Consider the following 14,765-nt stretch of genomic DNA (forward strand, 5'->3'; position numbering starts at 1 on the left):
ATCCATGACAACATGCTTCCTCAATATCTTTATCTCTATAAGGTGTAGCCTTGGCTCTTTACGATCTTTTTTTCCTCAATGCTGGTGATGTCAAGGAAGCAATAACTGTTTGGGGAAATTGCATCTCATCCTTACCCAAGGAATGTGGCTAGTGCAACAAAGTTGATATTTGTATATATTTTCACTCCACTGTGGAATAGTCCTTCTGTCATAATTCGTTTTACTTTGAATAGTCTTGTCTTCTATGCAGTGTTTATCCTCAAACATGTTTTATTGCAGAACTACAATATGACAATCCATTAAATAATGGAGTGTAATTATTGCCATAGTAACCCTCCAGGCTCGTGTTGTCTTGTCTTGTACAGGTCTATGCAGTCCAAGGCAGCCAATGTTGTAATCGGTGCCTGGCAGGGGAGCCCGTAAGTAGTGTCCTGATTTATTTATTTTTTCCTGAACTTATCCCAGTAGTGACTGATCATATATATCAGTGTCCTGGCCTATAACCCAGCATTATAAGCCATCCAGAAACACCAAAACAAATGTCTCGTTGTCTCTTACTTTGGGGACAATTGTTGCACCTATAAAATCAACATAATAAAAGATGCCTGTTTTAGAAGTGTTGGCCCTCGGGCTAAAGAACCTACTATATTGACCACGGAGCCCTTTGCTCTTCATGCTCACCTTGGGCTGAGTCGGCGTTCTGGACTTTGTAATGTTAAACGGGTTAATCAGTCCCTCCAGGTGTCTGCAATTACTTTTTTATTTTTTTGCTAAATCAATAATTCCCTGTGTGTTATGCGGGGGCTTGTACATTTGACCAATCACTGCGCTCTTTCCTCGTGCAACAGTCAAATCATCGCAATGTTGTCACACAAACCAGGCCCATCACCGCAGTACAAAAATAGGGGCTTGCAATTTCAACCAATCGGAGTACATTTACTGCCTAATATGTTTAAATGAAGCCACGCATCAACAAATCTACCCCCCCCCCCCCCCCTCGTCAGCGCAGTTTCCTGACATATTGGACTAAATCATAGCAAAATGTCAGGGTTGCCGCAGCAAAATCAAGCCGTTTGCACTGCAAAAAATCCCATCAAAATGCTGGAGGGACTGATTAATGAACATGACATGGGTTCAGTCCCAAATGGCACCCTATTCCCTATATAGTGCACTACCCTGTTCCCCACAGAGAATATTCCCCACAGAGTGCACTATATAGTGGAGAGGGTGCCATTTGGAATGCTACCATCATGTAAACTGTTTATTCCATAAAGATTCCCTGTGTCACATGAGTCTCTTCTCAGGGCCACATTAACCACATCATGGGGTATTGATCGGTTATCGTCATGATCAGAGATCGTTTGAAGACCTGAAGGATCCTTGAGGATGAAGAGAATGATCGATTGATTGAGTGCTTGATCAAGCCATTGTGTATGTGGCTGTGAACCGTTTTATCAGTGTGCCTTGCCTTTTCTAGCTGTTATTAACCACAAGCACTGTACTGCTTCATGTATAGCCTCGCATGTTTACACTACCTAACACTGGTATGGGGAAAATGGCTACTAACCAGACAGTAGACATGATGATTTCATACCGTCTTACTAACATTCTGTCTGAATGGAAAGATAACCACTACAGTGTAGTCTACACACAACCATAAGGAAGGAGCCTTCAAGCCACAATTAATACTGTAACTTTACACTGTAATGTGGATTCTCCTTTAAAGTCAATGGATGTATTTAAAAAAAAAAAAAAAATACTTATTGTCCTAGTATAAAGACTGCTTTCTAAAGCTGCCAGAAAATATAAATGTAAATAGTAATATTGATAAGTAAAAACTTTTTAAAGTTATATAATTGTTAACCTTTTTTGAAATGGATAATCCTGTCTACAAATATATTTTTGTGAAATAAATATTGTATATATTTTTCTAAAAATGTAATTGGCTGAATATAAAATAAGAAGTTTGTAAACCAATATTTGTGCTAATCATTTAATTTTGTCCTGAATTGTGTTAATCTCATGAACATTTTCAGCCAGTTTTCAATAGTTTGATCTACCCTTGAAACGTAGAGCCGTTTTGACAAGGATTTGTCTGTTTCCCACTAGATTTGGTTTTGTGTCGTCTTAGAATGATTTGAAGCCAGTTTCCACCTTGCCAAGCAGTGATTTTTTTATTTTATTTTTATAGCTGCTGCTGTTAAATTTCAGGTTTATGACTCAATGTAATAGTTTATTTTTAGTACAAGGAAAAACAACTTTCAATAAAGTATGATTTGATGAACAATGTGTGGACATTCAGATGTGTTTTTGTGACTACTGTTTCTTCGTAGTTATTCAAAAAAGTGTTTTTATATGAAGCTCATTTCCAGATGTCATCTATTCACAGGCTCCTGCTGCCTGCTGTACATTGTGGAGCTGTGTCCTTCGGCAGTCTTGTATGTTTACTAGTGAATTAAATGTGAACAGCGTTTATTCTGTTTCATTTCAGTCTCTCTTGTTTTGAGTATGTTTTATTCCATATTACTGCTAGCTGTGTTTGGTTCACATGTCTCATGTCAGGAGGTGGCTTCAACTGTAGCTAAAATCCCCATTCTTATCCATGGAGTTTAACTAGATCACACATTTTCAGGCCACTTCTCTATTCCAGGTTTTTTCAACTCCCCTGCCTTCTAGAATGTTAGCATGTTCCAAAGGACTGGATACGGACTGTTAGCATGCTCTCTGTAGCCTATCCTTCTAGAACGTTAGCATGCTTCTCTGTATCCTATCCTTCTAGAATGTTAGCATGTTCCAAAGGACTGGATACGGACTGTTAGCATGCTCTCTGTAGCCTATCCTTCTAGAACGTTAGCATGTTCCAAAGCACAGGATACGGACTGTTAGCATGCTCTCTCTGTATCCTATCCTTCTAGAATGTTAGCATGTTCCAAAGCACAGGATACGGACTGTTAGCATGCTCTCTCTGTATCCTATCCTTCTAGAATGTTAGCATGTTCCAAAGGACAGGATACGGACTGTTAGCATGCTCTCTCTGTATCCTATCCTTCTAGAATGTTAGCATGCTCTCTCTGTATCCTATCCTTCTAGAACGTTAGCATGCTCTCTCTGTATCCTATCCTTCTAGAACGTTAGCATGCTCTCTCTGTATCCTATCCTTCTAGAACGTTAGCATGCTCTCTCTGTATCCTATCCTTCTAGAACGTTAGCATGCTCTCTCTGTATCCTATCCTTCTAGAACGTTAGCATGCTCTCTGTATCCTATCCTTCTAGAATGTTAGCATGTTCCAAAGGACAGGATACGGACTGTTAGCATGCTCTCTCTGTATCCTATCCTTCTAGAACGTTAGCATGCTCTCTCTGTATCCTATCCTTCTAGAACGTTAGCATGCTCTCTCTGTATCCTATCCTTCTAGAACGTTAGCATGCTCTCTCTGTATCCTATCCTTCTAGAACGTTAGCATGCTCTCTCTGTATCCTATCCTTCTAGAATGTTAGCATGTTCCAAAGGACAGGATACGGACTGTTAGCATGCTCTCTGTATCCTATCCTTCTAGAATGTTAGCATGTTCCAAAGGACAGGATACGGACTGTTAGCATGCTCTCTCTGTATCCTATCCTTCTAGAACGTTAGCATGCTCTCTCTGTATCCTATCCTTCTAGAACGTTAGCATGCTCTCTCTGTATCCTATCCTTCTCGTTAGCATGCTCTCTCTGTATCCTATCCTTCTAGAACGTTAGCATGCTCTCTCTGTATCCTATCCTTCTAGAACGTTAGCATGCTCTCTCTGTATCCTATCCTTCTAGAACGTTAGCATGCTCTCTCTGTATCCTATCCTTCTAGAACGTTAGCATGCTCTCTCTGTAGCCTATCCTTCTAGAACGTTAGCATGCTCTCTCTGTAGCCTATCCTTCTAGAACGTTAGCATGCTCTCTCTGTAGCCTATCCTTCTAGAACGTTAGCATGCTCTCTCTGTATCCTATCCTTCTAGAACATTACCATGCTCCGTATCCTACCCTTCTAGAATGTTACCATGCTCCGTATCCTACCCTTCTAGAACGTTACCATGCTCAGTATCCTTCCCTTCTAGAACGTTACCATGCTCCGTATCCTACCCTTCTAGAACGTTACCATGCTCAGTATCCTACCCTTCTAGAACGTTACCATGCTCAGTATCCTTCCCTTCTAGAACGTTACCATGCTCCTGTATCCTTCCCTTCTAGAACGTTACCATTCTCATTTGGGTGTTGTATCCTAACCGTTCTGATCGTATCACGAGGTGGACTGGAAACTAAGTCATTGGCAGTCATAATGCCATGATGAATAATATATTCATAGATGTCAGGGTATCAACATCATGGCTCAACAGATGCAATAGGGGAGGGCTAAAGTTTTGAGGAAAGTCAACCAGGATGGATTAATGAGTATTACCCTTACAATATCCCCTGTCCTCCCCCAGTACAGCCCAGTGTACTAGCAAGAGAAATCCATGTGTTCTCACACAAAGCTAGACCTGGGGGAAATGGCTCTGAGGGCCTAGATTTTCAATAATGTAAGACAATAAAGCATAAGCTTGAAACCTGCTGCAATATGCTACAAGTGTAAAGAGCTTAGCTGCTAATAAAATGGAAAAGAGTAATACCCTCCAACTCATATTGGGAGATCAAGTATGCCCCAGAAGAGCCCTTCATGAAGACGTAATGAGCAGGGTGATGATATGGGCTGCGTCAAATGGTACCCTACATAGTGCACTACTTTGGACCAGGACCCATAGGGCTATGGTCCAAAGTAGTGTACTATGTAGGATATAGGGTGCCATTTGGAATGGATGCAGGCTCCACGCAGACCATCCATGACAAGTATCATTTTATGGATGTGGAATTATTTTGATTTCCTTAGGGATGTTTTGGACAATTGCACTTTTCATGTTCCCTTTCGGTCCCCTCTACTTTCTCCTGATCATCTGACTGCTACTGACACCCTGGTCTGACTGCTACTAACACCCTCGTCTGACTGGTCTGACTGCTACTGACACCCTCATCTGACTGCTACTGACACCCTCGTCTGACTGCTACTGACACCCTCGTCTGACTGCTACTGACACCCTCGTCTGACTGCCACTGACACCCTCGTCTGACTGCCACTGACACCCTCGTCTGACTGCCACTGACACCCTCGTCTTGCTGCCACTGACACCCTCGTCTTGCTACCACTGACACCCTCGTCTTGCTGCCACTGACACCCTCGTCTTGCTGCCACTGACACCCTCGTCTTGCTGCCACTGACACCCTCGTCTGACTGCCACTGACACCCTCGTCTGGCTGCCACTGACACCCTCGTCTGACTGCCACTGACACCCTCGTCTGGCTGCCACTGACACCCTCGTCTGGCTGCCACTGACACCCTCGTCTGGCTGAGTTGCCATGTTTCTCCACAGACTCCTGGAATCTGACCTGCTTCTCGACAGGGAAACAGACAGATGTAATGGTTTCTTTGCTGAACAGCACCAGGTCAGACTCCTGGAATCTGACCTGCTTCTCCTCAGGGAACCAGACAGATGTAATGGTTTCTCTGCTGAACAGCACCAGGTCAGACTCCTGGAATCTCGTCAGCTGATGTACAAACCATCATGGACTAACTTTGCAGTACATTAACATGTTATTGCTTATTTTATTGCCTTGTGCTGTATATACTGTAGCATTTGAGTTTTAGTTTTCAATATTTTTTTACCTGAGTTTTAGATTCAGTGAATCATTAAAGAATAAGAGATGCTAAGAAAGGTGACAGTTTCTCTTCCTGCTCTTTCTTAAACTCTGACCTTTTCCCTTTTATGAATGTGTCCTTCACTGGATCCCTTTTATGAATGTGTCCTTCACTGGATCCCTTTTATGAATGTGTCCTTCACTGGATCCCTTTTATGAATGTGTCCTTCACTGGATCCCATCTTACAGCATGTCCACCAACTTTGGTTCAGGCTTTGATCCACAATATTGCATGTAAAGTTGCACCCATGTCGTGCAAGGTGACCCCGCTCTTCATTCTTCCCTATGGGAACTCTATACTCGTGGAGACCTTTCTTGTCCTTACTCCAAAACGTAGTCCCCTTCAGTAAGTCCAGAGTTCTACAGAGATGCAGAACAAAAGGTCATGCACAAAGACAGACTTTTCTACAGCCTTGGTGGGATTGGTGCTCTGTTGAACTGTTACAAAATGCTGTTTCAGTGTTTTGAAGCAAGGCGAAGAGAACCAATAACTCTTGACGGATCTATTAATTATTCATAGTGCTGAGCGATTAGTGCTTTTTTTTTTAGGCCTGTTTAAGTTCGATAATTAAAATATAATCAGTTTTCGGTTTCGGAAAAATGTAAGGTATTTTTATTTTTAAGCGTTAAATGCACAATGCATTATGTGGGTTGAATGTTGTAACATAATATAGCAATTAATAATTGCCATCATTCCATGATGGTAGGGGACTGCTCGTTACTGCTCATCACCCATTAACCATTATTTATTCACATTACTTTATTAAAATATTTCAGTTTTTGTGTATATTAAATGTTTTATTTAATTACTTTATTTCATTCTAAGTCATCTCATCTCTGTAGCACTGCTGCCCATGCTTTCTGACAAAATCACGATTTAAGTAGTCCTTCAAAGTAATTAAGGCATACTTTTATGACTCCTGAATATCATCTATCAATCACTTAGATCACTTATTTTCAGGTAGAGATTACTCCCGAAGAAACTGCATTCTCTTATGTGACAAGCGGACAAGTAGGCACGCAATGGATTATGGTCATTGTAGTTAACTACCACGATTTCTGCGTTAAACAATGTAGAGTATTGGCCTGTTGGAAACTACAACTCCCTACCACATCACACAGTTCGGGCTGGATCTGATTTATCTCAACAGAAACTGCAGTGTGCATATTGAGCTCACAGAAGAAGAAAAAAACAGAAGGAAATGGAATTCTAATAATTGAACCGACGTTGGTCGATTATAGTAAAACAATATATATTTTAAACCCTAGATGTAGGTTAATCGCTCAGCACTAGTAATTAAAAACCGTACAATAGCTAACAGTGCATTGTGAATTATATGGTTCCGTCCGACAACAAATTGAACAAAGTAAATATTCCCAATGCGAAGTGTAAAATGACTTCAATTTTCTGAGCCAATTTGTTCTAATTCACTATTGTATACAAACACTTAACCGTGCCATGGTCATTCCTATAGAGTGAGTGTTTCACCTTGAATTCAACCTCTTATTTGACGTGAACCCATAACCAAGGGGAAAACAGTTTACAGCGAATTCAAAGGTCATAAACTGTTAAACGGCCAGCTGAAAGACAACAGAATATTGAAGCTAAATTCTTTGTTGCGACATCCATTTTTGGACATAAATGTATGATATATATACTCATTGATGCTTAAAGAATAGCACTTATAAATGAGTGTCGTTCAACTGTCGTATTCCATCAGAGGCCAAAATATGTTTTTTTTACTCCGATGTCTGTAAACAACATAAATGTAAAGATATATATATACAGTTGAAGTCGGAAGTTTACATACACTTCGGTTGGAGTCATTAAAACTCGTTTTTCAACCACTCCACAAATTTCTTGTTAACAAACTATAGTTTTGGCAAGTCGGTTAGGACATCTACTTTGTGCATGACGTGTCATTTTTCCAACATTTGTTTACAGACAGATTATTTCACTTATAATTCAATGTATCACAATTCCAGTGGGTCAGAAGTTTACATACACTAAGTTGACTGTGCCTTCAAACAGCTTTGAAAATTCCAGAAAATGATGTCATGGCTTTAGAAGCTTCTGATAGGCTAATTAAAATTAAAATAATTTGAGTTATTGGAGGTGTAATTGTGGATGTATGTCAAGGCCTACCTTCAAACTCAGTGCCTCTTTGCTTGACATCATGGGAAAATCAAAAGAAATCAGTTAAACCTCCACAATTCTGGTTCATCCTTGGGAGCAATTTCCAAACGCCTGAAGGTACCACGTTCATCTGTACAAACAATAGTAAGCAAGTATAAACACCATGGGACCACACAGACATCACACCGCTCAGGAAGGAGATGTGTTCTGTCTCCTAGAGATTAACGTACTTTGGTGTGAAAAGTGTAAATCGATCCCAGAACAACAGCAAAAGACCTTGTGAAGATGCTGGAGGAAACAGGTACAAAAGTATCTATATCCACATTAAATTTGAGTCCTATACTTACATAACCTGAAAGGCCGCTCAGCAAGGAAGAAGCCACTGCTCATAAACCGCCAAAAAAAGCCAGACTACAGTTTGCAACTGCACATGGGGACAAAGATCATACTTTTTGGAGACATGTCCTCTGGTCTGATGAAACAAAAATAGAACTGTTAGCCATAATGACCATCGTTGTGTTTGGGGGAAAAAGGGGGAGGCTTGTAAGCCGAAGACCACCATCTCAACCGTGAAACACAGGGGTGGCAGCATCATGTTGTGGGGGTGCTTTGCTGCAGGACGGACTGGTGCACTTCACAAAATAGATGGCATCATGAGGGAGGAAAATTATGTGGATATATTGAAGCAACATCTCAAGACATCAGTCAGGAAGTTAAAGCTTGGTCGCAAATGGGTCTTCCAAATCGACAATGACCCCAAGCATACTTCCAAATTTGTGGCAAAATGGCTTAAGGACAACAAAGTCAAGGTATTGGAGTGTTCATCACAAAGCCCTGACCTCAATCATATAGAACATTTGTGGCAGAACTGAAAAAGCATGTGCAAGCAAGGAGGCCTACAAACCTGACTCAGTTACACCAGCTCTGTCAGGAGGAATGGGCCAAAATTCACCCAACTTATTGTGGGAAGCTTGTGGAAGGCTACCTGAAATGTTTGACCCAAGTTTTTTTTAAATCAGGGTAATGCTACCAAATACTAATTGAGTGTATGTACACTTCTGACCCACTAGGAATGTGATGAAAGAAATCAAATCTGAAATAAATCATTCTCTCTACTATTATTCTGACATTTCACATTCTTAAAATGAAGTGGTGATCCAAACTGACCTAAGAGAGGGAATTTTTACTAGAATTAAATGTCAGGAATTGCGGAAAAACTGAGTTTAAATGTATTTGGCTAATGTGTATGTAAACTTCCGACTTCAACTGTATATATATATATATATGGTCTGGAGCCTTGTTAAAACTATAATTCTGATATCATTCCATTTCTCTCGGCTCATCCCTCAGCTCTTTACCAAAACAATGTCTGCTTTGTCTGCTTTGTTATTGTTTTTAACTGCAGATTCTAGCTTTAAAGCAAATCTTTTTTTATTGTGTTTTATGAATTAAAGGGGTGACAGTTTTCATTTGTATACTACCGCAACCTCCCTGTTTCTTTTTATTGTTCCTCAGAACATCCCCCATCCCTCCAGGAAATAAAACCATACAAGCATTGATACTGTTTTCTGTTAAAGGTTATGGACTTTAACTGAAATCCCCTTTGTCTCTTTCTGTGCTCTTGACAGTGGCTCCCATTACTCCTTGTGCCCAACGGAACCCCTCAAGACTTCCTGCAACACACACGGTACCACAACTAGTGCCTGTCTCGACCTGTCAGTCACCTCCGGTCACATACGACTAACGGAGCCGCTGGAAGGGTTACCAGAGAGGAGAGGAGAGACAGAGACTAGGATACCAAACACATGAAAGAACAGGACTCCTCTCAGAGAGATATCTACCTGTCAGGCTGAGTGGCAGGACAGGAATAGGTACTGTAGTTTGGAACAAAAGCTTCAGAGAGGTAAGGCCAAACAGTGGAGGAGAGGAGAGACAGAGACTGTTAATGCCTAGTGTTTTATCTGATCCCAAGGCCTCCATAACGAATAATAAATATATTATATGAAATATATTATGAAATAACAACGTCTTGTGGTGTTCACCTCTGCTCTGCATTCGGTTGCTTGTTTGCCTCTGAGCCTCTGCTTGTACATAAGTTTGGAGGTGTTTGCAGAGGCTTGCCGGCGGTGCACCTTGCTGTTGTTTAAATGTTAAATCAGATCCGTGTCAACGAGGGCAGAAGCTGCGTGCACGGTGGGCTCCCTGGGGAGAGGATGAGAGGTTAAAGGTCGTTAAGATACTCTGAGGGAGAGATGTTTTATCACGCCGCCTGTCATTCCACAACGTGTCTAACTGACCTTATTTACCATCTCATCAACGTGTCTAACTAACCTCATTCACCATCTCATCAACGTGTCTAACTAACCTCATTCACCTTCTCATCAACGTGTCTAACTAACCTCATTCACCATCTCATCAACGTGTCTAACTGACCTCATTCACCATCTCATCAACGTGTCTAACTGACCTCATTCACGATCTCATCAACGTGTCTAACTGACCTCATTCACCATCTCATCAACGTGTCTAACTAACCTCATTCACCATCTCACCAACGTGTCTAACTAACCTCATTCACCATCTCATCCACGTGTCTAACTGACCTCATTCACCATCTCATCAACGTGTCTAACTAACCTCATTCACCATCTCATCAACGTGTCTAACTGACCTCATTCACCATCTCATCAACGTGTCTAACTAACCTCATTCACCATCTCATCAACGTGTCTAACTGACCTCATTCACCATCTCATCAACGTGTCTAACTGACCTCATTCACCATCTCATCAACGTGTCTAACTGACCTCATTCACCATCTCATCAACGTGTCTAACTAACCTCATTCACCATCTCATCAACGTGTCTAACTGACCTCATTCACCATCTCATCAACGTGTCTAACTGACCTCATTCACCATCTCATCTACGTGTCAAACTGACCTCATCCACCATCTCATCAACGTGTCTAACTAACCTCCTTCACCATCTCATCAACGTGTCTAACTGACCTCATTCACCATCTCATCAACATGTCTAACTAACCTCATTCACCATCTCATCAACGTGTCTAACTAACCTCGTTCACCATCTCATCAACGTGTCTAACTGACCTCATTCACCATCTCATCAACATGTCTAACTAACCTCATTCACCATCTCATCAACGTGTCTAACTAACCTCATTCACCATCTCATCAACGTGTCTAACTGACCTCATTCACCATCTCGTCAACGTGTCTAACTAACCTCATTCACCATCTCATCAACGTGTCTAACTGACCTCATTCACCATCTCATCAACGTGTCTAACTGACCTCATTCACCATCTCATCAACGTGTCTAACTGACCTCATTCACCATCTCATCTACGTGTCTAACTGACCTCATTCACCATCTCATCAACGTGTCTAACTAACCTCATTCACCATCTCATCAACGTGTCTAACTAACCTCCTTCACCATCTCATCAACGTGTCTAACTGACCTCATTCACCATCTCATCAACATGTCTAACTAACCTCATTCACCATCTCATCAACGTGTCTAACTAACCTCGTTCACCATCTCATCAACGTGTCTAACTGACCTCATTCACCATCTCATCAACATGTCTAACTAACCTCATTCACCATCTCATCAACGTGTCTAACTAACCCTGTTCACCATCTCATCAACGTGTCTAACTAACCTCATTCACCATCTCATCAACGTGTCTAACTAACCTCATTCACCATCTCATCAACGTGTCTAACTGACCTCATTCACCATCTCATCAACGTGTCTAACTAACCTCATTCACCATCTCATCAACGTGTCTAACTGACCTCATTCACCATCTCATCAACGTGTCTAACTAACCTCATTCACCATCTCATCTACGTGTCTAACTAACCTCATTCACCATCTCATCTGCTGTTGCTTCATTTGCTTCCTTTATTTACCTGCTTCAGTCGCGATCTTTTAGCATGTGACGGAAAACATGCAGCCCGAAGTCAAACGAGAGCTCAACACGAATGTAAGTCCAAAAAAAGTAAATGTTCATTGCTTTAACTAATGACTTATGAAAAATGTTAGAGAACATGTTAAGCAATGTAATACAAAATAAAAATGTTTTTTTTTTAAATAAGTTACGTTGCACGTTATGTTGGCTTACAATTTGTTAGCTTTGCTACTAGCCATAAGAATAGCATAGCATATGATTACAGCTGTTGCTTGTATGCAGTGGTGATTTTAGCATGTAAATCCTGGTGGGTCAAACTCCCCCGACATTTTTTTTTAGATATATGCCAGTAAAGACACAACACAACAATCAACAATACATTCAATGCACTATAATGGTGACAAATGGTGCCCAGCAACTGTTAGGGCTTACATGATCACTACAGACCCTGGTTCGATTCTAGGCTGTATCACAACCGGCCCTTATTGGGAGTCCCATAGGGCTGCGCACAACTGGCCCAGCGTCGTCCGGGTTTGGCCGAGGTAGGCCGCCATTGTAAATAAGAATTTGTTCTTAACTGACTTGCCTAATTAAATAAAGGTTAAATTAAAATTAAAAAATACATTTAATATTTGACCTAGTTAATAAATCTTCTTCGGGATCAGTGTCCCTTCCACGGGAAGGTTGAACTAATGTAGGCTAATGAGATTAGCATAAGGTTGTACGTAACAAGAACGTTTCCCAGGACATAGACATATCTGTGTTAACAAACCTCCAAATGAGCTTCAACACCATACAACACTCCTTTCGTGGCCTCCAACTGCTCTTAAATGCTAGTAAAATGAAATGCATGCTCTTCAACTGATCACTGCCCATACACACGTCCGCCCGACTAGCATCACTACTCTGGACGGTTCTGACTTAGAATAAGTGGACAACTACAAATACCTAGGTGTTTGGTTAGACTGTAAACTCTCCTTCCAGACTCACATTAAGCATCTCCAATCCAAATCTAGAATCGGCTTCCTATTTCGCAACAAAGCATCCTTCACTCATGCTGCCAAACATACCCTCATAAAACATATCCTACCGATCCTTGACTTGGACAATGTAATTTACAAAATAGCCTGCAACACTCTACTCAGCATATTGGATGCTGTCTATCAGAGTGCCATCTGTTTTGTCACCAATGCCCCATATGCTACCCACCACTGTGACCTGTACGCTCTCGTTGGCTGGTTCTCGCTACATATTCATCGCCAAACCCACCTGCTCCAGGTCATCTATAAGTCTTTGCTAGGTAAAGTTCTGCCTTATCTCAGTTCACTGGTCACTATAGCAACACCCATCCGTAGTACGCACTCCAGCAGGTATATTTCACTGGTCATCCCCAAAGCCAACACTTACTTTGGCCGCCTTTCCTTCCAGTTCTCTGCTGCCAATGACTGGAACTGATTTAAAAAATCACTGAAGTTGGAGACTTATATCTCCCTCCCTCACTAACTTTAAGCGTCAGCTGTCAGAGCAGCTTACCGATTGCTGCAGCAGTATACAGCCCATCTGAAAATAGCCCATCCAAACAACGACCTACCTCATTCCCAGATTTGTTTTTGTTTTTCTGCTCTCTTGCACACCAGTATTTATTCTTGCACATCCTCATCTGCACATATACAGTATCTCTCATTTCTCTTGCATTTCAAAGATGGTACAAAAATACAAAAGAAGAGTTGTTTTTTCTTTATATTATCTTTTACCAGATCTACTGTGTTATATTATTCTACATTCCCGTCACATTTCCATAAACTTCAAAGTGTTTCCTTTCAAATGGTACCAAGAATATGCATATCCTTGCTTCAACAACAAGTGGGACACAATCATGAAGTGGAACGACATTTATTGGATATTTCAAACTTTTTTAACAAATCAAAAAATAAAGAATTGGGCGTGCAAAATTATTCTGCCCCTTTACTTTCAGTGCAGCAAACTCTCTCCATAAGTTCAGTGAGGATCTCTGAATGATTGTGTCCCACTTGTTGTTGATACTTCACAAAAAAATACAGTTTTATATCTTTATGTTTGAAGCCTGAAATGTGGCAAAAGGTCGCAAAGTTCAAGGGGGCCGAATACTTTCGCATGGCACTGTAAATCCCTTAAATATAACACATTTTATGCAACAGCACACAAGACATTTTTGGACTCACTTTGTTGTGCTTTGCTCACTTGAACAGGAAGGTGGTCCTTTGTGGGAAAATTTTGTCATCAAACATAGTCATCAAAGTCTGGCATTTTCTGGATTTATGGTGCTTTCAAGACAGCTCGGAACTCGGGGAAAAACAAACAAGGTTGAATCCTGACATCAATGATCTTCAGGTCGGAGCTCTAGAAAGAAGCCCGAGTTCCCGACTTGGAATTTCAAGATGACCGTTCAAAACTTATTTTTCCAGTCGGAGCTGCTTTTTTTCCAGTTCCGAGTTTCCAGGTGTTTTGAACGCGGCAGAAGTCATGCTGGATTGACAGCATGGCCAATGTTGAATGTTTGTTATTTTAAGCTTGGAACAGAGACCTATAAAACAAACAGACGTGGACCACACACCCACTCCACTGAATAGCAGGCTCGTGATAGCTTTGCAAGGCTTGCTGTTAGCCACTGATTCCTTACAAACCTCTCATTGTTGAGTTTGCGATTTCCAACTTGTTGTGTAATGTTTATGTCCAATGGCCCATGAGCACAGATCAATTTTATCTATAATTTCTCTTCATAATTTCTCTTCATACAGGAATGATTGATATATTCCAGTAGATTGTCATCTTCATGACATTATGAACTATTATGGCCTTTCTTCATGATAATGACTGATAGCTTGCGAGCTAAGATTTTGAAAGTATGATGTTGACATGATCCGTCCAATCAAAGCTACGGTA

The sequence above is a fragment of the Oncorhynchus masou genome, unplaced genomic scaffold (genome assembly GCF_036934945.1).
Source record: "Oncorhynchus masou masou isolate Uvic2021 unplaced genomic scaffold, UVic_Omas_1.1 unplaced_scaffold_610, whole genome shotgun sequence".
Taxonomy (NCBI): Eukaryota; Metazoa; Chordata; class Actinopteri; order Salmoniformes; family Salmonidae; genus Oncorhynchus; species Oncorhynchus masou.